Consider the following 26609-nt stretch of genomic DNA (forward strand, 5'->3'; position numbering starts at 1 on the left):
ATTCTCTATTCGTTATTATTCAATTGCTAGTCAACGAACGACACTCTTAAAAAATAATATGAACATATTCTCAAAAAATATATATATAAATTAATTAACTAGGTACTAATATTTCCATGGATTCTTCACTAATGAATTAAAGCAACCGTGAACTTTGTATATATTACTTATATTCTAAGTAATTTTCGAATATTGGCAACATTGTAGTCTGGAGAGAATTTGAACGTTCGACGTTGCCCTGTTGGTGAATTTAGCGGTAATACTTTTATAGATATAATGATCGACTTTTAAGAAATCAGACAACTTTTAAGAATCCAAGTTCTCAAAAACGGTTTCAAGAATTGTATTATTTTTTTCCAAATTTCATTGATTTTATACCTTACCTGGAAACATGAAAAATTGCAGATATATTAATAATGGTATTAAGGTTATATTCACTAATTTTAAACTCATGCATTATGGCAACAGCGAAGGCGCAAAGCCGTAAATTCTAATGAACACCTGGTTGTCTGGCTATGTGACACCCTAAAATATTTTCTTTTGCAGAGGAGGAGGCTTATTATAAGGTATAAGTAATATAAGTTATAAGTAATATTATATTTTTCTAGGATGGCATTTTTTAAGATGCATAAACTTCTGTGTTATCAATAAATAATGACAATTATGTTAATGACAGCTCCGAATTAAAAAATAAAGATTTGCACGTACAATCCCAAAGAATAGTTTTAAATATGTATGAGTGTTTGAAAAAAGAAAATATTGGGATGGCTGATAATGCAATTGTTTCGAGAATTCATGTATTAAAAAAATCGGGTATAAGACGATATATACAATTATTAAATTAGGCACAGTTACAGATCATTCCTTAAAACGAAAGCGACCAAATAAAAAATTGGGTAGGATTGACACTGCTGCAAAAGACGTTATTCAGCGAACAGTTTACAATTTTTACAAAGAAAATAGAGTGCCTACTTTAGAACTGATTCGTGAAAAATTAAGAGATTTCCCTGAATATAATTATATATTCCGCCGAATTCAGTGATTGTTATGGATAATGCGTCGGATCATTCCCGCATATTAAATAAAATACCTAATAATAACACGAAAAAGGACGAAATTTTAAAATTTATGCAATTTAAAAACATCACTGTTCCTAAAAAGATTCCAGTAAAGAAAGAATTAATTAGAATGATCAAAAGTCGGAATTTTAAAAACGAATACGTTATTGACACCATTTGCAGCAGGCACGGCCATACTCTTTTGCGATTACCCTCATACTATTGCATTTTTAATCCAATTGAAATGGTTTGGGGTACCGGAAAAAAAGGATTGCGAAAATATAATCAGTCACCAACATTAAGCGCAATGGCCATTGAGAATATTCGAGAAATAATTAGTGGCATTAATAGCGATGTGTGGAAAAATTGCGAAGCTCATGTTGTAAAAATAGAAAACGAATATCCTGTTTTACCGGCAATAGCACCAATAGTTATCCAACCTGGGAACGATTCGACTTCAGAAGACTCTGACGATTCTTTTCAGTCCTTCTAATTAATTTCTTTACAGCTATCGCGATGCATCTTGAACACTAGTATTCATTATTATACAGTGTGTCGCATTTAAGATGAAGACACCTCTATATATCAGCTATCAATATACATACAGATTTGACATTTTGCACAGTCATACATGTTGATAGTGCACATTTTTTTAAGATAGTCATCTGAAATTTAAATTTATACGCGGCTTACTGCGAATCCACAAACAGGGTAAATTTTCGATATTTTGCTTCGCGTTAGAGAAATCGGAAAAACTTATTTGGAAAATTTGTTCCACTTATTGTAACCGCACATACCAAATTTCATGACAAAATTCGCAATTTTAGTTTTTCAGTATTATTTGTAATCTCGATCCTAAATCTACAATTGGCTGTCTAAAGATGCATCTCGGGACAGCCAACTGTCCGTTTTAGAATCCTGACTACAATTGAAGAGCTTATTTCCAAAGTGTCTTACATCCATATAATGAAATCCATGAAATTACAGATTTTCATACAAATTTAACATACAAATTATACAATTTTCCAATTTTCATATGCACTTTTAAATGGTAAATAAGAAGTTGTTTTGGTACATATAACTTTATTCTAGACTTGAAGAAATCTATAAAGTTTAAAAAAAGAAAATTAAAAAAATCGAAATTTTGGATTTAAGACACTTTGGAAATAAGCTCTTCAATTAATGAAAAAAGTAAAAGTGCGAATTTTGACATAAAACTTTGTTATGTGGGGTTATAATAATATTTGGAACATCTTTTCCAAATAACTTTTTCAGATATCTCTAACTCGAAGCAAAATATTGAAGATTCACCCTGTTTGTGCATTAACAGTAGGCCGTGTTTAAAAATTAAATTTCAGTTGACTATCTTAATTGCTGGATAGACAATCTTTTAAAATTTTCTGACAGAATGAGCCATTATTTACAGATAATTGTAAAAAAATATTATGGTTTATGTAAAAACTAAATAATAAGTCCAATATTCTTATAAATCACTAAAATTAACAAGCTTTAATTTAAAAGAATTAATTTGTTATTTAATCGATGTTGTGAGCCCGCTCCCATTTGAAGAAAAAACTGATTCTGTGCTTTGAAGAGTCCTATTCAAAAATGCCCCGTTTAAACAAATCGAAGGTTGAAGGGTGCCGGACATTTTTGCCGGAAACAATTCAAATTCAAAAGATCACCTTTTTCTGCTACGGAAAATATTGCTCCGATTTCTCACCAAAATCAATGTTGATACTTTAGTTTAGATACTCTTGAATCTCAAAAATACTCATTTACATATTTTTCAAGCCTCGAAAATGCATATTAGGTATCGCATTTTTCGGATTTTAAATCGCCTATATCTCCAAAACTATTAACTTTTGAGAAAAATTACATAGATCTTATTTAGAGTCACCCAAAAACCTAAAAAATATTTTTTGGAGCACAAAAGGTGATATTTTGAATTTGTTTAAAAAATTGTTTAAACAATTTCTGCCCAAAAATTGAGAAATTTTCCTGAATATAATTATGTAAAAATTAATAAAAATTATATGATTTTTCTTGAAATATGCGTTTGATAACTGATCCCTTTTCTTAATTTCCACGCCAATGATCGGCATTGGCATCAAATAATCTCAAAAGCCGACGCTTGGCAAATTGACGATGGAAAAAGTATAAATGGGAAAATGTCATTTCGTGTTTTGCTAGTCGAATTAAAACTGGAGTTATAGTTAATTTAGTACATAAGGACTTAACACAGTTCCTAAATGATTGTTATATTATTTTTAGTAGAAAAATTAAAATTATTTTAAAAACAAATAGAATTCCTAAAGTCAATACTACATTTTGCGGCGAATTCATTAAAAAATCGAGTGATACCGAAAGTTTAGATTTAAAATATTTTAACACTAAAAATGCTATTATAGACACATCGACCGATTTACATCTTTGGTTTAGTGAAAATGTTAAGGATAAAATTTTTACAAAGCTGTCTGAATTTGCAGAAAAAGATTCGGGTGCTGCTCTGTCTAAAGTAATCTCATTAGAAGTCAATATTAATACAGTAGAAATAGGAAACGGTTCATCGTTCATTGACTTGCCAAAAGAGATTAGCAATAAAAAGGCTTGTATTAATGTGCATAACGTTGATCAGGCTTGTTTTTATTGGTCGATTGTTAGCGCTCTGTATCCAGTTCCTACAAATCCACAACGAGTTTCGAAATATCCACATTATTCTACTGTTTTGCAAACTGACAAATTAGAAAGCCCAATGCCATTAAGCCAAATTTCAAAATTTGAAAAATCAAACGCCATACCTGTCAATGTTTTTGCATTAGAATTAAACGTAGTGAAGGACAAACAATTTTATGAAGTAGTACCTGCCAGACTGACACCGCAAAAGATGGAAAAGCATGTTAATTTGCTCCTAATACAGGATAAATATTTCCCAAAGTTAAACGATTACGATGCTCCTCCAGAAGATGATGATCAGACTGAAATACGCCTTCATTATTGTTGGATAAAAGATTTAGGAGAATTAGTAAAATCGCAATTAAACAAAGACACACGTAAAAAATATATATGTGATAGATGTTTGAACTATTTTAACAGTGAAAGCAAACTAGCAGAGCACGAAGAAATGTGTTCAGATGTGAATAAATGTAAAATGACTGTTCCCAAATATGACCATGTGGCTTTTCGCAATTTTACATACAAACAAACAACTCCGTTTATAGTTTATGCTGATTTTGAATGCCAATTACATAATTTTACAGATTCAAATGTCTCATTGAGTACAACAGCAAAATATCAGAAACATGTACCTTTTAGTGCAGGTTATTATTTGAAATGTGCTTACGATGATAGTTTATCTTATTTTAATAGCTATAGAGGTGAAAATTGCATGGAGTGGTTCGCAAAAGAAATGACTGAAATTTCCAAATTTGTAAATTCCAAAATAAAGACAATTGTACCTATGGTCGAAAAGCCCAACACAAATCGAGCAACTGTTTGTCATATTTGTGAGAAACGCTTTTTGGCTACAGATACAATTGTTGTAGATCACGATCATTTTACGGGACAAGTACGGGGATTTGCGCACCAAGCATGTAATTTGAACTTTAAAAAATTGTTTGTCGTCCCAATCGTATTTCATAATTTTAGTGGCTACGACTCGCATTTTATGATTATAGATCTTTGCAAGCATGGGCACTTGAGCTTACTTCCCATTAATAAAGAAAAATATATTTCATTTACATTACAATCTGACGAACATCAAATTAAATTAAGATTTATTGATTCACTTAGATTTATGGGAGCTTCACTCGATGAATTGGCATCTCTTTTAGACACATCTGAAAAGAAGATTTTAAAAAGAGAATTTAGTCAATTAGATAATGATACATTTGATTTTTTAACTTGTAAAGGAGTATTTTGTTACGATTATATTGATAGTTTGGAAAAATTGGATGAAACTTCTTTACCCACAATTAACCATTTTTATAGTAAGTTAAATAATGAATACCCTAATGAATACCCTAATGAATAGCCCTCCTTTGCATCATCTTTGATGATGCAAAGGAGGGCTATTTTTTCCAAGTTGACTTGGAGTATCCACGCGAATTAAACGACAAACATAAAAATTTTCCATTTGCTGCCGAACACCGCATTCCGCCCGGTTCAAAATTGCCAAAGTTAATACCAACCTTATATCACAAAACCAAATATATTATGCATTATAGAAATCTTAAACAGGCATTAGCCAACGGGTTAATTTTAACAAAGATACATAAAGTTTTGAAATTTAATCAATCTGCGTGGTTGCAACCGTATATCGAGTTAAATACAAATTTACGGGCGGCAGCCACCAACAGTTTTGAGAAAAATCTTTACAAGCTAATGAATAAAGCGGTGTTCGGAAAGACTTTACAGAATCAAAGACGTCATCGTATTGTAAAATTATGTAAAAAGTGGCATGGAAGGTACGGAGCCAAAAATTTGATTGCGAGTAGTCGATTTCACAGTCGTACGATCTTTAGCGAAAATTTGGTAGCTATCGAACTTAAGAAATCAGAAGTATGCTTTAATAAACCCCTGTATATAGGCGCAGCAATCCTAGATATATCAAAAGTATGTATGTATGATTTTCACTACAACTTTATGCTTCCAACGATGGGAGAGGAAAACTGTTCATTGTTGTACATGGACACAGACAGCTTTATTTATGAATTGCAATGTTCAGATGCATATAGAGAGGTTATAAGAGCGCATCCAAATAAATTTGATACCTCCGACTATGCCGAAAACAACTCATACGAAATAGAACGGTTAAATACAAAAATCCCAGGATTAATGAAGGACGAGGCAAATGGGAAAATAATTACACATTTTATTGGATTACGATCAAAAATGTACACATTTAAACTGCAAATAACTGACGACGAGAGGGACAAAGAGAGACAGCGCCTAAAAAGAAAACAACTAAACAAAGAGAGAATTGAATGTGACTTGGGAAATTTGGGAATAACAAAAAAGGCAAAAGGAGTGAAATTTAACGTCGTTCGAAATAAAATTACGTACGAAGACTATGAAAAATGTCTTAAAGATTTTAAAATTCAAACCGCGAGCCAAAGGTGTATTCGGTCGTACCAACATTCTGTATTTAGCATTGAGCAATCCAAAACGGCTCTAAGTCCTTATGACGACAAGCGGTACTTAATACCAAAATCATTTAATACGCTTCCGTGGGGACTATCTTGTTGAATAACATGTATTTGTTGTTGCAGAAAAAAAACAGCAGGATGGTACCAACACTACGCACACAATCTATAAAAACTATTTGTGAAAATATCTTGGACATAACTGACTTTGTTGAAATATCTCCTCTACCGTGGAGTCTTACTTTAGAAATTTGTAATAATTATAGTATTTATCGCTTTCGAAAATTATCTGAATCTGATTATTTGCATCTAATACAAGTATGCAATCAAATGAATTTTGAACAAATAAAACATGAAAGTGAAGCAGAAAGAATTCATCTTTGTGGATCACATTATAAAGAAAGAGAATTTAATATGTATTGTGTCCGTTATTCTGCATTTGTAGCAGATGATATTGGTTTAAACTTTTGTTTTGGTTGTTATGAACGTTTCCGAAACGTACTGAAATCAAAAAAGAAATGCTATGGCTATGAACAGGTTGTTAGTTGGGATGAACATCATGAATATGCCATAAAATATTTGTATGATGTAGCAGATAATTGGTGTCAAAATTCATTTGATCATGTCTTGTTTGATACTACCTGGACCGTTCAATGTACATGCTCTTTGCATACATAATTATCTTCTTTTAGTATATGGCTACTCATAAGAACAAAAAAAAGAAAAGATCACTTATCACAAAGTTTTTGTAAATTGTAGTTTTGTAAATATAAAAAAAGTATTAATTTTATAATGTAAGTTTTAATAATAAATTTGTGTAATCTTACATTTTTTGGTTTTATTTATGTTAGATTACAAATAAAAGACAACATATTTATTAATATTATTTATTCAGTTAAATCATTTACAACTTTAATTTTATAATAATATACAAATTCCTTCAAAGCTAAACTTAGCAAAGTGTTTGGACAAATATTGCAATATGCTGCGAAGGCTTCAACTGGTCCATGTAAAGAGTCTATAGCACAAAAATTGTTCTTGATGAAAGTTGAAATGTTTATATAGTATTCGTGAAATTGTAAACTCTTTAACAGCACCACTCTATGCGACATCATGCTCTGGTCTGCTTCTATAATTTGGTTGACTTCATCTTCCCATAAATAATATGCGACCCCAAATTTCTCGATTGTCAGCAACTTTACATTTTCCATCACCAATTGTCTTAGTTTGCAAAAATCACCACACATAAATTCGATGGGATCATACTCATCCGCATAAGTCGGTAGATCTGCTTGGAAAAAATCACTCATTTTTTCTTTAAACCACTTAATTATGGCTTCCCACTCGAATGTGCTTAAACTGATTCTGTTAAAATTACCATGTTGACCCAGAATGATGGATGGTGAAAAATCTCGAGCTGGAGATAGACCAATTTTTATATGGAGAGAGCTCATTGGATATGTAGTTTCCAATAAACAATATACTTCATTTGTGGCTGCTGCTTCAAATTTTGCCAATACTCGATCTAATTCGGCGTCAGGACTAGGCGGTTGACCATCTTCATCGTAGTCAAATTCTATACTAAATTCACTGCTATCATCATCGAAATTAACAGGCTGACTGTCATAACCACTATCTTGAGAGCTCATCATCTTCTTGTTTCGAATATCGTTGACGAAATGGGTGTAAACTGAACATCGTAGTTTGTCTTAAATTTATACTTTTGTCATTCCCCACTCCTTGTGGTTAATTGTAAGCCTTTTTTAGAAAAGTGTATGTCTACGCGGCAAATCGAAATATAGATCCTCAAACTATATTCGATTTATTTATCCAGCTGTTGTGTTTCTATCCATTCCTAACCATTTCACATACATCTTATTGCCTTTTCGTCTGAGTACTTTTTCGACCAGGTATATGTCAGGGCTTGATGTTTTCTGCAATTCTTCTTCGTAAAAACCGCCACTAATCGGCGCACCTTGCATGTCTTCGAGCAAATACGTTATAGGATTTGTTATCTTAACTTAATTTTAAATAATTCAGTAGTCCAATGTTTTGCCTTTGATACACGTACAATGTCGCCAACTTTAAACTTTCGTGGACCGGCAATCTTTAAATGAGTATAACTTTTGTTTAAAATGGCTTTTTCGTTGGATTTGTTAACCTTAGACGGTTTGTATCCTGTTTTACTGTGTTTTGTGTTGTATTCCTCGGTGATTATGGGTAGAGCATCTAACCATTTGTAAGATCCATGTAAACTGAAATACTTGTACAACTTTGCTTTCAACGTTCTAATAACTCTTTCGCAAATAGCAGCTTTTTTGATCGTGTAGGTGCTGTAATGGTTAATTTCATGTTTTTTCATTAAATTTTGAAATTTTCGGTTGTAAAATTCGGTTCCCTGATCAGATTGTAAGTTTTTTGGGACTCGTCGAGTATGAGCGAGAATATCCGAAAATGCCCGAGTAATTTCCTCACCAGTCTTCGTTTTTAGAGGACGTGTCCACACAAATTTTGAAAAACAATCAATTACAACTAGTATTAGTTTGTAATTTTTATTTTGATGTGCATAAGGACGCATTTCAGCCAAATCCATTTGCCACAAGTCATCGATTCCTTTGATTATTGTTCGACGACGAGGATAGTTTTTTCGTGCTGGTTTATGCAATTCGTTCACCACCTCTTTCTTTTCTTTAGACATTATTTTTTCATCGCACCTTCCACTACCTTAAGACGTTTGTCTATATCCCATGAATGAACGCTATCTACTATGCTTTTTAATTATTGTTCCACTTGTTTTATCCTCTGTTCCATCTTTATATCGTACATCGTATGCTTTGCAACTGTTTCTGCAGCAGATTTTAGATTGTTCTCCATATCCTTTTTCAGTGTATTCAAATCATCTTGGATTATTTTTTTCAACATATTTATACTGTTCTTCGCATCATTTTTTAGTGTATTCTGGCCATCTTTGATTATTTTTTGTAACTTTTGCTCGAGAAGTGGAACTGTAGTTTTATGAAGCTCCTTTCTCACATCGTTTAGTCCGATTGCTAAATCCTGTATGTCATTAGTTTTTTGCTGCAATTTTTGCTCGAGAAGTGGAACTGTAGTTTTATGAAGCTCCTTTCTCACATCGTTTAGTCCGATTGCTAAATCCTGTATCTCATTAGTTTTTTGCTGCAATATCACACCATGTGTTTGAATTAATGGATAGTGCAGGTTACGCAACTCATTGATTTGTTTATCAACGTATTTTTTCGTTGCAGCATCGTCATTGTCTGATGGATCCTTGACATTGCAAATTTTCACATTTTCGGCATTAATATTTCCGTCAGACGTATGTGGAAATGTAACTCGTGCCACCTTTTGGGCATTACTACTACTGTTACGAGAGTGATGACCGAATTTGTCGACACTCATAGTGGAAATGATACTGACATTCCCAGTTACTCTATTATATTAGCTTCTTTTAGTTCATTGATGATTGCTACGATTTCGTTGTCGAGAGATGTGTTGCCGGCGTCTTTCGAAGCCACCAATACTTTAAGACGTTCAACTAACTCATTTGGATCATCCCAATAAATATATTCCATGGGGGCAGTGTTGTATGTTAAACGAGAGTCATCCAATCCCGTTCCTTTGGCCGTAGATGAAGATGATCGTGTTGTTGTTGTTGTTGTTTTCGTTCTGTGTTCGAGTTCTTTTTTGGATCGAGTTGCATGCTTTTTCATTGCTGCATCAGATGGTTTGAATAGAGGTTTAATAATAGAATGGTATTTTTCTCCACTAGAACCTTTAAGACGTCCTAAGGTATCCAGATGAATCTCTGTGTTTTTCAACAGTGTTTTATACTTTTGTAAATCCTCATCATTATACTGTTCAGGGTTGGCATAAAATAAAAGTTGATATAGACCTGGCGTACCACCTAACCTACGTTCTTCTAAATCACGTTCTCGAATTATTATTATGTCTCCATTGCGTTTGTCAAAGTTTATTCGACGTTTTCCCATTATCCAGCCACTAATAGAATCGTAAAATGGACCATAGTTTTTATCAATTTTATCGTCTTTTATTAAATATTCTTTTATGTACTTGTGACTTATTGAAGGATATTGATCGATATATTCGTCTGTGGCATCCATCGGAATCTCGATTGGTTCTTGAATAATGTTTTCATTAGGTACCGCTAGATCGGGTGCATCAAGAAATACATCATCATCAATGCTCAATACGCAACACCGATGGGTTCCGCTTGGTTAGGGACAGAGTACGATCCTCAATACGGAACTCTCTCTGTCCAGAATGGCTCGCAGGTTCACTACACCGGCAAGTCAGGGAGCCTAGAGCGCTAGCTACAAGACTGTCTAATTCCGCTATTCACACGCCCCTTAAATAGCCGTTTGAATCCCACTACGCCGTCAGGTTGTAGAAGTGGATGCGCAAATATTGACACTCCCACGGTTCGAACTGTTAAACGATCAGAGCATCGTTACAACTCGCGAATCTTTTGCTGACCATCACATGCAACATCGTCAAATAAAAACACAGAGTGAGGTTTAGCTTCGCTGGGACTAATAATTTCTTCGTTGTCTTTAAATGGGTAATATCCTACACCTTTAACTTGCGCTATTACATCTTGCAGTAGTTGGTATTTCGATTGAATGAGGGATTTAGAATAAACATAGACATTTTTAAACTTGACGCCATTCGGATTGAATAGAAGAGATAGCATAACATTCGTTTTGCCGCACCCACTTGGACCGCAAATAATCGCTCTGAATGAATTCGGTAGCAATTTACCATGTTTACTGTTGGTTGTTTTTTGGACAATGTCCAAATTATCAATTGGTAGCGTCTGCTCTTGCGAACGACCTTCATCATGTGGCAAGTGTAGTACATAAGTATGGTAATATATATATTATAGATGTCACCACTTGCATGGCATCAGTCCAATGTTGGTTGTTGAAGGAGGAGGTCTCGTGAACTCTCTAATTAATAAACTTCCAGTTGAACTACATATTCCTGGTTATCAGTATTGTGGACCCGGAACAAAACTAAAAAAACCTCTTGCACGTGGAGATCCAGGAATTAATCCATTAGACGCAGCTTGCAAACGACACGATATCGCTTATTCGCAGCATTCATCTCTCGAAGAACGCCACAAGGCCGATAAAGAATTGGAAGATAGAGCTTGGGAGCGCTTCAAGTCGAAAGACGCTAGCTTTGGTGAAAAAAGTGCTGCTTTAATTGTAACTGGCGGAATGAAAACGAAAAGAAAGTTGGGGATGGGATGCTCTCGTCGTGGAAGACGGGGACGTTACTCTTTCAATCGAGATGTTGTCTCAAAAATTGCAAAGTCCATGAAAAGAGGAGCATCGTTAACAGATACTGCTTTGACGGCTGTACGAATAGCAAAATCCATAATCAAAAGGCTTGGTGGTCGTAAAGAAGTTGATGTTCCACGAGTGCTACCACTAAAATCCGGAGGTTTTCTACCCCTCATACCTCTATTTGCGGGCCTTTCCGCTTTGGGGCTTTAGCGGGGGGTGCAGCTGGGGTGGCGAAGACAGTAGTCGACGCTAAGAATGCTCAAAAGAAATTGGAGGAGGATATTCGCCATAACAGGGCAATGGAACACATCGGTTCGGGTCTGTACCTACGTAAGAAACCGAGAGGTGGATTCGGCTTATATTTGAAAAAAAACTTCCAATAAAGCTACCCAATCGTCCGCTATATGATGTGGAGATTGCACATTATGCGAAGATCCTTAAAATACCACATTTTCGAGGTGTTTTCATGAATGACGCTCTGCCTAGAGACGGTCCTCGACAACGAGAATGTGCAATAGTAAACTTGGATGTGTCCACACATAACGGAACACATTGGGTAGCATACAGAAAGATAAACAACAACAACGTAGAGTATTTCGATTCATTTGGTAATTTGAAGCCGACCAAAAAACTTGTTAAGTATCTGGGTGGTGCACGTACCAACATTTCCTATAATAACCATCAGTATCAAACCTACAATCAAATTATTTGTGGACATTTATGCTTAAAGTTTTTATATAATGGAGCCTACTAAAAGTACAGAACTGCTTATGGACCATATGTTTTACAAAAAATGTTTTACAGAATTCAGTGAAGAAGAACTAAAATACATACCGCTAGATTATATTATACGAATTGTACGACCTTACGAATTGTTAAAAATATGGCATAAATTGCCTGAAGAATATCGAGGAGAATTTAACCTAAAGATACTACTTCCCTGCTTCGTACATTATAACAGACCGGATTGGAGGACTCACTGGGATAGCCCACCTGATTCTCAAGCGTCATGTTATTTTTGTAAACTTGCTTTGGAACAAATAAAACTATTAAAGTAAATATTGTTGTTTTTTTCTAATATAATAACCTATTAATACATTGACGTGAGTCAGTCATCATGTCGCAGTTGTTGAGAGTAGACAGCACCAATTACATATTCTCATTTCAACCTCCCACACCGATCGTGTTGGATCCGAACAAAGATTATGAGATAGCTCTTCGATTTTTTCATTCCTACAACAGTATACCAAACATTGAAAATACCAAGTTTTATTACTACAATGACAAAACCAAATTGCAACAATTTGATATCCCCGATGGATGTTATGAAATTGCCGATATTGAAGAATACATACAACAGAAATTGGGTGCTGATAATGTGCTTAAACCCGAAACGATATTTAGTCTAAAACCTAACCATAACACGTTGCAGTGTCAAATTTTCAGCAAATATAAGATTTCGTTTAAGCAACCTGACAGTCTTGGTACAGTATTGGGATTTTCTCCTGCAATACTAAATCCAGGACAGACGCATTCTTCAGATCAACCTGTTAGGATTATTAAAGTATCTAGCATACCCTTTGAATGCAACATTAGTACCGGAGCCTTCGATGGTAACAGACCTGCTCACACGATCTACGAATTTGTCATACAATCAAATCCTGGGTACGCAATTGACGAAACTCCACACAATTTGTTGTATTTACCTGTTGTACCGCAACGAGAAATTACCAATATCACAGTGTTGGCTGTCGATCAAGAAGGACGACCTGTAAACTTTAGAGGAGAACAGAGCACATTGGTGCTGGAACTTAGATCAAGAGGGAAATGGGATTATTAATAAGGCAATCTACTGCCCATAGTACACCATTAGTTGAGCAACCGTCTAAGCGGCAACATCTTACGTCCTCATCTAAGCGGCCACATCTTACGTTTGCAAACAAATTATTTTTGCAATCACTTGGTTTTAAACTGAAAACATGACAACTATGTATGGAAAACGATCACGTTCAAACAGCATAATGCCTCCAATATTTGATATTTATCGTAAGCCGATGTTTGACGAGTCGATTCGAAAAGCCGAATACCGAACATATGCACCATTCATCAAATCATTCAATTGCAATGACATTGTGGAATTTAGCATCAATCAAGTCGACTCGTTCTTTGCAATGAGCGAAACCTTGTTATGCATTAAAGGATCGCTCGCAATTAACGGAACTGGTGACGTTAAACTAGCAAATAATGTTGGTGCTTTTCTTTTCGATTCGTGTACGTACAGCGAAAGCGCAAGGGAGATGGAAACAGTGCGGGATCCTGGTATCGTAAGCGCTGTACGTGCTATGACATGTTATACTCAAGAAGATTCCGGTCATATGGCAATGGCAGGCTGGAATTACCCTAGGGATCCAATTCTACACGCTGCTGATCATTCATTTAACATACAGATGCCTCTTAAGCATGTGTTCAACATTTTCAATGATTATCCTTTGATTACGTGTGGTCGTCAAACAATAAGACTAGTTCGAGCTCGAAACGACAACGATTGCATAATTGTCAAAGAAAAAACTCAAGTCCAAGTTACAACTGTTAAGATTAACATTACCAATATTGAGCTCAGAGTCAAGCACATATTTCCCAATGATGATATTAAATTGGAACTTATGAAATCCATTCAACAAGATCAACCTATAGTTATTCCGTTTAGAAAGTGGGAATTGCATGAATTACCAGCACTTACCAAAGGCGCTAGACGTGAAGTTTGGGCTGTAAAAACTAGCAATGCAGTGGAAAGACCCCGTTATGTCATTGTTTTCTTTCAAACCAACAAACGTGACAAGAATTCAGCTGATCCCACCTTATTTGACAATGTAGATATTCAAAGTATCAGATTATCTTTAAATGGTGAATATTGGCCAAACGAGAGAATGCAGTTGGATTTTAGCAAAACTGACTACAATGAGGCCTATTTCAACTATAGCGAATTTTATCCTAGCTACATACATTCCCAACAAAAGCGACCTCTACTCGATTTCTCAGCTTTCAAGAATCACGCATTGTTTGTCATCGATTGTTCGAAACAAGAAGAAAGCATGAAAGCATCCACTGTTGACGTAAAACTCGATATTGAAGCGAATAATGGTTTTCCCGAAAATACCAAGGCTTATTGCATTATAATTCATGATTGTGTAATGGAGTACTTCCCTCTCACCGAAATTGTAAAAAGTCTAAATTAGATGCATAATTTGCTAGTAGTACACGAGCAGTCATCATGATAGTAGCATTCGTAGACATTCAGGGATTCGATGTGGACGGATGGTTTGTTCCCAAAGAACTTACCATTGAAATAGGTTTTAAACGAAGTCATTACATCTTTTTGCCTCAGAAACCATTTAATGCGCTCACTAATGGAGATAGGAAGACTGCCTCATACGTGGAGAAAAAACTGCTTGGAATTCGATACTCTGATGGGCAAGTAGAATTGTCCAAAATCAATGAAATACTAGAAACCAAGTTGTTGTATGCAGCAGATTACATCTACGTTCGAGGAGAACAAAAAGCAGAATATTTGGATAAGAAACGTCACGTTTTTGGAGTTTTTCCCATTATTATTGATGTTTGCAAGTTTGATGGTACGCCTCGTGCTACTGGAAACGTTGGTCCTACTGCAAACCCATGTCATGCCGCTGGATTATTTTCAGTACCGAAAGAAATGTGGATCGTCTGCGTCACTGGTTTGCCAATAACATAATACCATTGTAATTTTTGTATATGTATAAATAAATATATTAGAAATTAAACGCTTTTTTTTATTTAAAACATCTTTATTGATTGAGTCTTATATTACATGAAGATTCAAATTTTCTTCTTACAATTTCAAAAATAATTTTTAAAATTAAGATAAATACAGATGCTAATATTACACAGGACATTGTAAAGACATTATCTATTTCACTTTTCATACACTCGCTGGTTGTGTTGTTGTTGTTGTTGCTGCTGACACCCGTGGTGTTGTTGTTGTTGCTGACAAACATGGTATTGGTTGAATACGTCTTAATGGATATGTAGCTGGTGGTAGTTTTCTACAGGCCCAGGTGTCTTGCTGCTGCTGCTGCTGCTGTAGATTCAACTCTTCGGGTTTCCACGTTTTGTTGTTGTTGTCAAAATGCAGGTTATCTAATTGTCTTGTAATATGTTTAAAATCCTCATATGATTTAATGTCGATCTTTAACCGATCAAGTTTTCTTTGAAATTCTATTACTCTATGTATGTACTCGATGGGATTCATATTACTACTAACTATGTCCTATGTAGAATGTCACATTTTATGTCAAGCAACATCTTGACTAACACATAACTGCCACGTTCTGCGTCGAATGTCACGTCCTGCGTCGAATGTCACGTTCTACGTCGAATGTCACGTCCTGCGTCGAATGTCACGTCGTTTCACGCGACATTTCACGTTCTGCGTCGAATGTCACGACCTGCGTCGAATGTCACGTCCTGCGTCGAATGTCATGTCCTGCGTTGAATGTCACGTGACATTTCACGTCCTACGTCGAATGTCACGTCCTGCGTTGAATGTCACGTGACATTTCACGTTCTACGTCGAATGTCACGTCATTTCACGCGACATTTCACGTTCTGTCTCGAATGTCACGTCCTACGTCGAATGTCACGTCCTGCGTTGAATGTCACGTGACATTTCACGTTCTACGTCGAATGTCACGTCATTTCACGTTCTGTCTCGAATGTCACGTTTTACGTCGAATGTCACGTTCTATTAGGCACTGTACGGAAAAGAAGAAGAAGAAGAATAATGTTCATACTGATCGTTGACATGGCTTCTGTGTGTGTGTGTGTGTTACCAACGCTTTCATTTGACACCTCATACGTCAAAATCAGGCCAATAGCAACGAAGATACGTTCTAGCGTCCATGTGGCAATGCTGCATCTTTGTTTTTTGTGTCAAAGTATTCCCCGTCTCTTCCCCGTTCCAACGAGCCCTCGTACGCCCCGATCGGACCAATAGAAACAAAGATATGACGTAATGACCTTTTGGCATGCTCCGATGCGCACGGCACATACTGCATTCAACCCCATTTTTCATCCCCTTTCCAACGAGCCCTCGTACGTCATCCTACGTTAAGCCGTTTGGCATTTGCAACCGGGGGTTGTGATTTTAGGGGTTGCAATTTAGGGGATGTGCCAGGAAATAGGTAGTATATCTACTAATAATTACTGCGATAAGTAGAAATAATTCTAGTTTTGCTATCGCCGTAATTTTTTTATAAGATAAAAATGGCGAAATCTGTAAAACGCATTGCGTTTTTGGACGAAAAAACGTTTTTATTAATTGAATTATACTGCGAAAATGAGTGCTTGTGGGATATAAAATCACCATTTTACAAGAATAATGTGAAGAGAAAGGATGCAATTGCAAAAATTGCGGAAAAGATGGGTATAGATGAAGAAACCGCAAAAAAGAAGATAGCTTCCAATAAGAGCAACGTATTTACTAGAAAAAAAGAAAATCCATGATAGCCAACGAACAGGAACGAGCACAGATGATATTTACTGTCCAACAGTGCCATGGTTTGAACATATGCAATTTTTAAACGATGTCATAATTACTCGAAAAACCATTTCTAATTTGGAAACGAAACTAACACAGGTATGTTCTTTTTTATTTGATATTTTTCAATTACATGTTTTTGATACACTGACACATATAAAAATTATATATTCGTCCATTGAAAGTCTATATCTCCTTCATTAACAAAATAGTCTCCAAACTCGTCTCGGATCTGCCTAGCAAAATTTTTTGAAAAATTTCCTCCCTCATGGCCAATATTTGGTAACACGTTCATTGTTGTTCTATTTTCAAAATTTACAAGAGTCTCTGGGCGTAGGAAGTTATGTAATACGCAGCAACACATTATTATAGATTCTACGGTGCATAAATTAACGTCTATCGCCCTTGTAAATATACGAAATCTGCTACAAAGGATACCGAATGCGTTCTCTACAACTCTACGTGCTCTACATAATCTATAATTAAAAATTTTTTGTTTTATGGACAAATTTGTTGATCGCCGATACGGCTCCATTAAATTATAGCTGAGCGCAAAAGCATCATCACCAATAATGACATAAGGTATAGGTGTCGTTTTTCCTGGTAAAGGTTCAGGTGGAGGAATTTGTAAGGCATTACTGTAGATATTTTACAATTTATTAAAATATTATTAAATGTTTATACGTGCAGATATCCGTACCCCACATATGCGCTGATAATCATAACGTTCATATCATGACGACTCGCGACAGTCGAATTTTATCATCAGCAGCAGTAAGACGTTTGTTCCTCGTAACAAGAACTATTCATGATTTTGTAAGTGTTACCAATAAAGAAACATTACTAATTCACTATAAAGTATTCTTACGACGAAGGCGTGTAGATCTCAAGACGATATAAAAACCAAGACCTACAATTGGGAGCTCAACCGAGATGATGAGATAATAAGATAATACACCCTTAGTGAATTTGTTTTAGGACGACGATCTTACTATATGGAGACGAAATTTCATTTTTAACCTGACGACAAATTAGACAAGGTATAAAAATAACAATTAATAATACAGCTGATGAGACCAACCCAGATGAGAAATTAATAAGACGATAAGAAAATTAAGGACGTAACGAGGTATTGTGCATATTTCATTTTTTTACTGTCAATGCATGCCAAGAGTCAAGGACGCTAGACGCTTAACGGAAGTTACAAACATTTTGATAGGATCCAGCATTCCAGGGTGGTGACGTAATAACAGAAAGTTAAAGAAAAGTTTGTTTTAATTTGAAGTGTTTACTATAATTTGTACTGTTTTTGTTACAAGGTTTTAAACGGTCTTTACTTATACGGGGTGAGTAGATGATCAACACGGCCATGACTACCAGCATAGGGAAAACAATGTGTTAGAGAGAGACGTCGCATTTCGTGACGTACTGGCGACGTCCGAGCGTGGTGCGCGATCCTATTTTTAGGTGGGTCGTACGGTGCGCGAACCAGATGTGCGGTCGGTACCTTAATTTTTTCACGTGTTGCATCGGGATCCCGTAGATTTAAAGGGCGCGGCAGACCATTTGAATTTTGGAATTTAAATAAAACAAGATAAACAATATAATTTTTTTTTTATTAAAAGAACTATCACTAAGAAAGAACACAGCATTCTTTATTCGTATATAATTACAATTTTGTTTAACAAAGTTTTTAATTGTTTTAATAGGCCGTCTTCAGGGCAGGGTATCCCAAAAAGTTCCCAACTGAACGTTCCTGCTGCTACAACTTTACGTATGTATTCGCTGTACTTATAATAGGTATTGTTTTGAAAAAAGTAAATAAACCCATCCGTGTACCTGAATGCTGATGTTATTTTATCCGGTATTCCGGGGAACAGGTAATTTATTGGACCACGGTTTAAGACATCTCCAGCTTCATTAAATTCAGTGTATGAATTATCATTATACAATAAATATGTTTGACCGCTGTTTGTTTGAAATAAGGCATTTATTTTGGTTCTCGCAGGTATAGAAGGAAATGTAAAACTTTTTTGAAGTTTTAAATTGGGGAAAGATGCAGCGTAATACCTATTATTGCTTACAGTTATTAAGTGTCCCTCGGAATTCTGAAAAACATGTGAAACTTGCGTAGACCTCAACTCCTTAGGGAGATAATGGGTAATTAATTCAGGATGTTTTGGAAGACGCATTTCATTTAAATCAAACTTCCATAAATATTTGTCAGACCCAATGTACATTCGATAATTTGGAAACTGTGGAGATGTGGCTAGAAACATAAAATCGGGATACTGAATTAGACATATGTTTTTTATTGCAGGTGTTTTCGGCAAATAGGCCCCGTTTTTTAGTTCAGGTGTATTCGGTACATAGCTCCTGGTTTGCGAAATTGTTTGCGCTTGCGTGACTGGTGTTGTTGTTGGTATCGAAGAGGGACCTTCTGTTTGTCCATATAGTATGCTCATTGCCTTTTTATCATCATCACCAAAACTTGGCACATCTTGTTGATACCAAGCATACATAATAGACGAATCACTATTACTATGTTCCAGTCCGAGGGAATGACCAATTTCATGCATTAGGACAGCCAAAAAATTGACTTCACCATCAGGAGCTCTACCATTTCCTACATACCACCGTTCATTAGCATCAAGATGATTTTCGGTACACTCACCGTTTGCGCTGGGATAGTATGCGTGGGCCAATACTTTTCCGGGGCCATCGAAAGTAAATGAACATTTAGAGGTTCCTTGACAGCTTGCTCGAAAATTATGATTATTTGGCACCACAGTTATAGTAATATCTGGCTTTGAAGAAGGTATTATTACTCGTTTAAACTTTAAATTAGATATTTTCTCCCATCTAGCGAAAGCTTCTGCAGCAAGATTTATATAACTAGGATTACTAATAGCTTGAGGAAAATACCAACTTAATTTCGTTTTATTCCACTTCGAATGAATTACATAGTTATTGTCGCCAACAGAACATCGAGGCTTATTCATCAAATTCATAGTGTCATTATTTAATGTTCCGGTCACCGGAAGATTGTATCTTTCTTAGAATTCAACTAAGGCCACATCTACACTAGAAATAGCATTACTTGACGCATTTAGATATCCGAAACGCATTAGAAAATAACTAGCATACTCCAGAGTGCTATTTTCTGCACACACAGTTACAGAGACCAACAATAAGACATGTAAACAGACAAGCATCTTGATTTATACTGATCCCCAAAATGTTTAATTAAGGTATTTTATACAAATTATTAAGAAATATTTAAAGTAAAAACGTTAAAAATAACGATGAAAAATAAATGTTAGCAGAACATTTACATATCGCGTGCTGGGAATCTAATCTCAAAGTTATTTACGTAAATTATTAAGAAATAATTAAACGTTGAAAATAACGACGCAAAATAAATGATAGCAGAAAATTATCTCACCGCAAAGAAAATAGCGACCGACATTCTTATCTCAAACACTACTTTAATTGGTCGTTATTTTGTTATCATACGCACATTTTGTTATTGAACTGTTTTTATTATCACACCGCATAGGGTCAAGCGACCGACATTCTCATCTCAAATACTACTTTAATTGGTCGTTATTTTGTTATCATACCCACATGTTGTTATTGAACTGCCTTTCTTATCACGTGCACGGGAAATGCTGGTATTTTTCAAACCAACAAAGTGGAGGGTACAGCAGCTTTAAATTGAAGCGAAACCATTTCAACCTTCAGTATCAATTTTATTCTGACCGTGTGTGTTAGTCATCGAGCAAAAAGACAAAAGAGGGAATGTAAAGGTAGTGGGGGCAAAAATATTGTTAGACAGGAAGTGCCATCTTGAGAGGCCAAATTAAACAAGGAAAGAGAGTCTTTCCTTGTTTAAGAAATCAAATTTAGTTGGGTTATGTTATTATTTGTCCCAACTGTCACATGAAATCTTATTTATATTGAAGTTTTTTAACAATTGTTTCACATTTTAGACTGTTATCGTTAATATTTAATTAAAATTTTCTCGTCTAAGACACATTCTGAAAACTATTTTATAACTACTGTTAATAAGTGTCGGAAAATTTAAATTTGGCGCATTCGCATTTCCGGATATGTCCGCCATCAGAGGCCACTTTTTTGGTCGCCTTTTCATAACGATTAGATTCCCTCTTTTGTCTTTTTGCTCGATGGTGTTAGTGTAACTATATTGCAAGGTAAGTTTGAGATTTTTTAAAATTAAATAATTGTGACCTCATGCAAGCATTTTGAATGTTAAATAATTTCTGTTTTACTTTTTATTTTCCTCGTAATTATTCTGTATTAAATATTGTAAGATTTTTATTTTAAATACAACCAGATATTTTCTGTTCTGCTGTTTATAACATTCTGAGATTTAATAAAAATTCATCACCTGTAGTTACAGTAAATAACTGTCTACAAAAAAGACGCTAGCATTTTAAAGTTTTTTTACTTTTTCTTTTTTGAACTAGATGTTGTTTGCTGTTTATAACATTCCGAGATAAAAATTCATCATCTGTAGTTGCAATAACTGTCTACAAAAAAGACGACAGCATTTTGTCTTTTTTTTTTACTTTTTGTTTTTCGTAATTATTCTATGCCAAATTTTTTTAATTTAAGACGATAGTATTTTGTCTTTTTTACTTTTTATGTTTTTCGTAATTATTCTGTGCCAAAATCAAGATTTATTCTTTTTTGAATTAAATGTTGTTTGCTTTGCTGTTTATAACATTCCGAGATTTAATAAAAAATTCAGCATCTGTAGTTGCAATAACTGTCTACAAAAAAGACGATAGGATTTTGTCTTTTTTACTTTTTATATTTTTCGTAATTATTCTGTGCCAAAATCAAGATTTATTCTTTTTTGAATTAAATGTTGTTTGCTTTGCTGTTTATAACATTCCGAGATTGAATAAAAAATTCAGCATCTGTAGTTGCAATAACTGTCTACAAAAAACTGTCTACTTTTTATGTTTTTCGTAATTATTCTGTGCCAAAATCAAGATTTATTCTTTTTTTGAATTAGATGTTGTTTGCTCTGTTGTTTATAACATTCCGAGATTTGATAAAAATTCTGCATCTGTAGTTGCAATAACTGTCTACAAAAAAGACGACAGCATTTTGTCTTTTTTTACTTTTTATGTTTTTCGTAATTATTCTGTGCCAAAATCAAGATTTATTCTTTTTTTTTTGAATTAGATGTTGTTTGCTCTGCTGTTTATAACATTCCGAGATTTGATAAAAATTCAGCATCTGTAGTTGCAATAACTGTCTACAAAAAAGACGTTAGCATTTTGTCTTTTTACTTTTATGTTTTTTGTATTCTATATAAAAATTAATTCAGCATCTGTAGTTGCATTAAATAATTGTCAATTATGTTTGTTTTACTGTTCATTTTCCTCTTTTCATGTTACAAATCTTTTTCTGGTGTTTTTCTTTTGATTTTGCATCTTTTCTGCTTTGCTAGTGCATTAGTCTTTTATATCAGATTAGCATTTGGTCTTTTTACTTTTATGTTTTTTGTATTCTATGTAAAAATTAATTCAGCATCTGTAGTTGCATTAAATAATTGCCAATTATGTTTGTTTTATTGTTCATTTTTCTCTTTTGATTTTGCAACTTTTCTGCTTTGCTAGTATATTATTCTTTTATTTCAGATGGATTTAACTAAGATTAATACATCATCTATCGTTGCAGCCAGAAAACCGATAAGAAAATTAAAAGACTTGCCTATAGACATCCCGCAACCGATAAAGGAGGCAAAAATTGTCAAAACCAAATTTGGTACATCTGTACTACTCGACATAGGCGACGAGGTGGTGTTTTTGCCGGAACGGGTAACAGAAGTATACCTACCAGCAGTGCCCGAGTTTAGTTCTGGAAAATACTCATTAGTATATCAGGGCCAGGTGGAGTTGGGAGGAAAATACCAGTCTATGTCAAGCTTCAAAATAATCTAGAGCGTCAAAAGAAAGAGAGAGAGGTAAGCAAGCATTATGGATATTGTTAAACAATGTGAAAATTTATTGTTATTCATCAAAAGAGTCAGAAAGATAGTTTTTGATAAATTTACAGCTAAAGACGAAGAAGTTTGGTTGAAACGCATAACGAAACAAATTAAAACTTGCAATAAAGTAATAAAAAAACGCAATTTGTCTATAGGTACAATTAGAAAACTGCAAACGCATGTCGGACATTTTAAACAAAGTATTTTAAATAGACATGTAGGTATGGGACTAGACAATAAACTAAAAACAAGAGTTAAATGGGAAAATGTTGTTTCCGCGTTCAATAGTCGAATTAAAACTGGAGTTATAATTAATTTATATCATAAGGACCTAGCATATTTCCTAAATGATTGTTATATTATTTTTAAAAATAAAATCAGAAAAATTTTAAAAGCAGATAAAGTTGTTAAAGTTAATGTTTGTTTTTGCGGAGAATTTATTAAAAAATCTGGGGAGGAGGAAATTTTAACTTTTAATTATTTTAATACAAAAAATGCTATATTAGACATATCTACTGATACAGAGCGATGGTTTTTTGAGAATGTTAAAGATAAAATAAATAATAAGTTATCAGAATTTCAGGAAAAGGACTCGGGTTTTGCATTAAATAAAATTGTATCTTTAGAAGTAAATATTAATCGATATGAAATTGGAAATGGTTCATCTTATATTAAACTCCCAGAGTCTATTCAAAAAAAGCGTGCTTGTATTAATGTAAAAAATTCAGATCAGGCATGTTTTTATTGGGCAATAGTTAGTGCCCTTTATCCCGCTAAACTACATAAAGAACGTACATCCTCATATCCATGGTACAGTACAGTATTAAAAACAGAAGACTTGGAGGCACCAATGCCGTTACATCAAATTTCAAAATTTGAAAAATTAAATAATGTTTCCGTCAATGTATATGCTTTAGAATTGATAGAAAATAATGAAAAGTCATTTTTCGCAGTATATCTAGCAAGATTAACTAAAACAGTAGTTGCCAAACACGTAAATCTTCTTTTAATTCAAAATCAGTATTTTCCTAAATTAAACGATTATGAAGCACCTCCAGTAGATAATGATAATTCTGAAATTAAGTACCATTACTGCCACATTACGAACTTTTCTAGATTAATTTCTAGACAAGTAAATAAAAGAAAGACCAAATTATTTCTTTGTAATAGATGCTTACTTTATTTTTCAACTGAAGGGAAATTGTCTGAACATGAAAAAATGTGTGCAGATATTAATAATTGTAAAATGTCATTTCCTAAATATGAAGCTGTTAGTTTTAAAAATTATACTTATAAACAAACAACGCCATTTGCTATATATGCAGATTTTGAGTGCATGCTAGAAAAAGTTACAGATCACCAAACATCTCATTCTACTAAAAAATATCAAAAACATATTCCGTATAGTGCCGGATACTATGTAAAATGTAGTTATGATGAAAAGTTGTCTTTTTATAAGAGCTATAGAGGCATTGACTGCATGGATTGGTTTGCTAATGAAATGCCAAATTTAGCTCAAAGTATTTATTCAAAAATGAAGACAATTATACCAATGGAGGAAAAACCAAGTACTTGTGGGGCTACAGTGTGTCACATATGCGAAAAATGTTTTTCTCCTACAGATATCGTTGTCAGAGATCACGATCATTTTACAGGAGCGTTCAGAAATTTCGCCCACCAGGCATGTAATTTAAATTTTAAAAAAATATTTGTCGTCCCCCTGATTTTTCACAATCTGAGTGGCTATGATAGCCATTTTATAATTTCAGAATTAAGTAAAAAAGGAGATATTAGTCTACTACCAGTCAATAAAGAAAAATACGTTTCATTTACACTTAACGATGCAGTTACTAACATAGAATTTCGATTTATTGATTCATTAAGATTTTTAGGGACCTCTTTAGATGAGTTAGCATCAACATTAGATAAAAATGGCTTTATAACTTGCAAACGAGAATTTGGCAATTTAAGTGACGAAAAATTTAAATTAATAACTAAAAAAGGGGTTTTTGGTTATGATTTTATTGATTGTTGGGAAAAATTAAACATTACCGATTTACCTCCGATAGAGGCATTTTATAATAAACTAAACGATAAGGGTCTTGCAGATGAACAGTATGCTCATGCTAAAACAGTTTGGGATGAATTTAGCATTGCTAATTTAGGTCAATATTCAGATTTGTACTTAAAGATTGATATTTTGCTGTTGGCAGATGTTTTTGAAAATTTTCGAAAAAAATGCACAATAACTTATGGTTTAGATCCAGCGTGGTACTACACAATGCCAGGTTATTCTTGGGATTGAGAAAGCAATTCGTGGAGGATGAAACTTTTCAATTTAAACTTCCTCTAAATTCCAGCATCTATACTGCAGAACTATTTGGTTTGCTCAAAGTCATCAAGCAAGTAAATCTTAAAAACATCCCTTGTTGTCTAGTCCTTTCTGACTCTCTCAGCGCAGTCAAAGCTATGCAAAATGTATACCCTAAACACCCCATTGAGAAAATTATCAGGGCCGAATTAATGAAAGCTCAAGAAAATTTCAGAAGAGTCCACTTCCTATGGATACCATCTCATATAGGCATAGAAGGGAATGAAGAAGCAGATACTAGTGCGCGTAACGCTATCACCAGTGATGTATCAGAAACAGAGTGTCGGAGTATCGCAGGCGATCTAAAAGTTTATTTCAAAAATAAGGTGTTAAGTGCGTGGAATCGGGAGTGGAATGACTCTAGTTAGAAACTCAGAACCATCAAAAGTGATATTTTTTCATGGAAGTCCACAGCGAGAAGTAGAAGATGCCAAACTATTATTACACGTCTACGACTTGGACACTGTAGGTATACTCATGCCTATCTCTTCTCAAATAGTGAACCTCCAAAATGCGAAACCTGCAATACAGTAGACAGTATAAAGCACTTCTTGATAGACTGTCCTAAATATGTAAATCAAAGACAGTCTTACAATTTGCCAAATAACCTGAAAGCACTCCTCAACAAAAGTTTAGTTCCGAACAATTTATTAGGTTACTTAAAATCTATTGTAACGATGCTCTGATCGTTTAACAGTTCGAACCGTGGGAGTGTCAATATTTGCGCATCCACTTCTACAACGTGACGGCGTAGTGGGATTCAAACGGCTATTTAAGGCATGTGAATAGCGGAATTAGACAGTCTTGTAGCTAGCGCTCTAGGCTCCCTGACTCGCCGGTGTAGTGAACCTGCGAGCCATTCTGGACAGCGAGAGTTCCGTATTGAGGATCGTACTCTGTCCCTAACCAAGCGGAACCCATCGGTGTTGCGTATTGAGCATTACCGCGGATCTGCACAGAACCAACCGGGACAGAGAGATTTCCGTATTGAGGATCATATTCTGTCCTTAGCCAAGCGGAACCCGTCGGCATTGTGTATTGAACATTGCCATGGGTCTGCACAGCTAAATATTTTGTTTTGCGAGCATATTCGGAGCTTTCGCTGA

This window comes from Diabrotica undecimpunctata, chromosome 9, assembly GCF_040954645.1.
Source record: "Diabrotica undecimpunctata isolate CICGRU chromosome 9, icDiaUnde3, whole genome shotgun sequence".
Classification (NCBI taxonomy): Eukaryota; Metazoa; Arthropoda; class Insecta; order Coleoptera; family Chrysomelidae; genus Diabrotica; species Diabrotica undecimpunctata.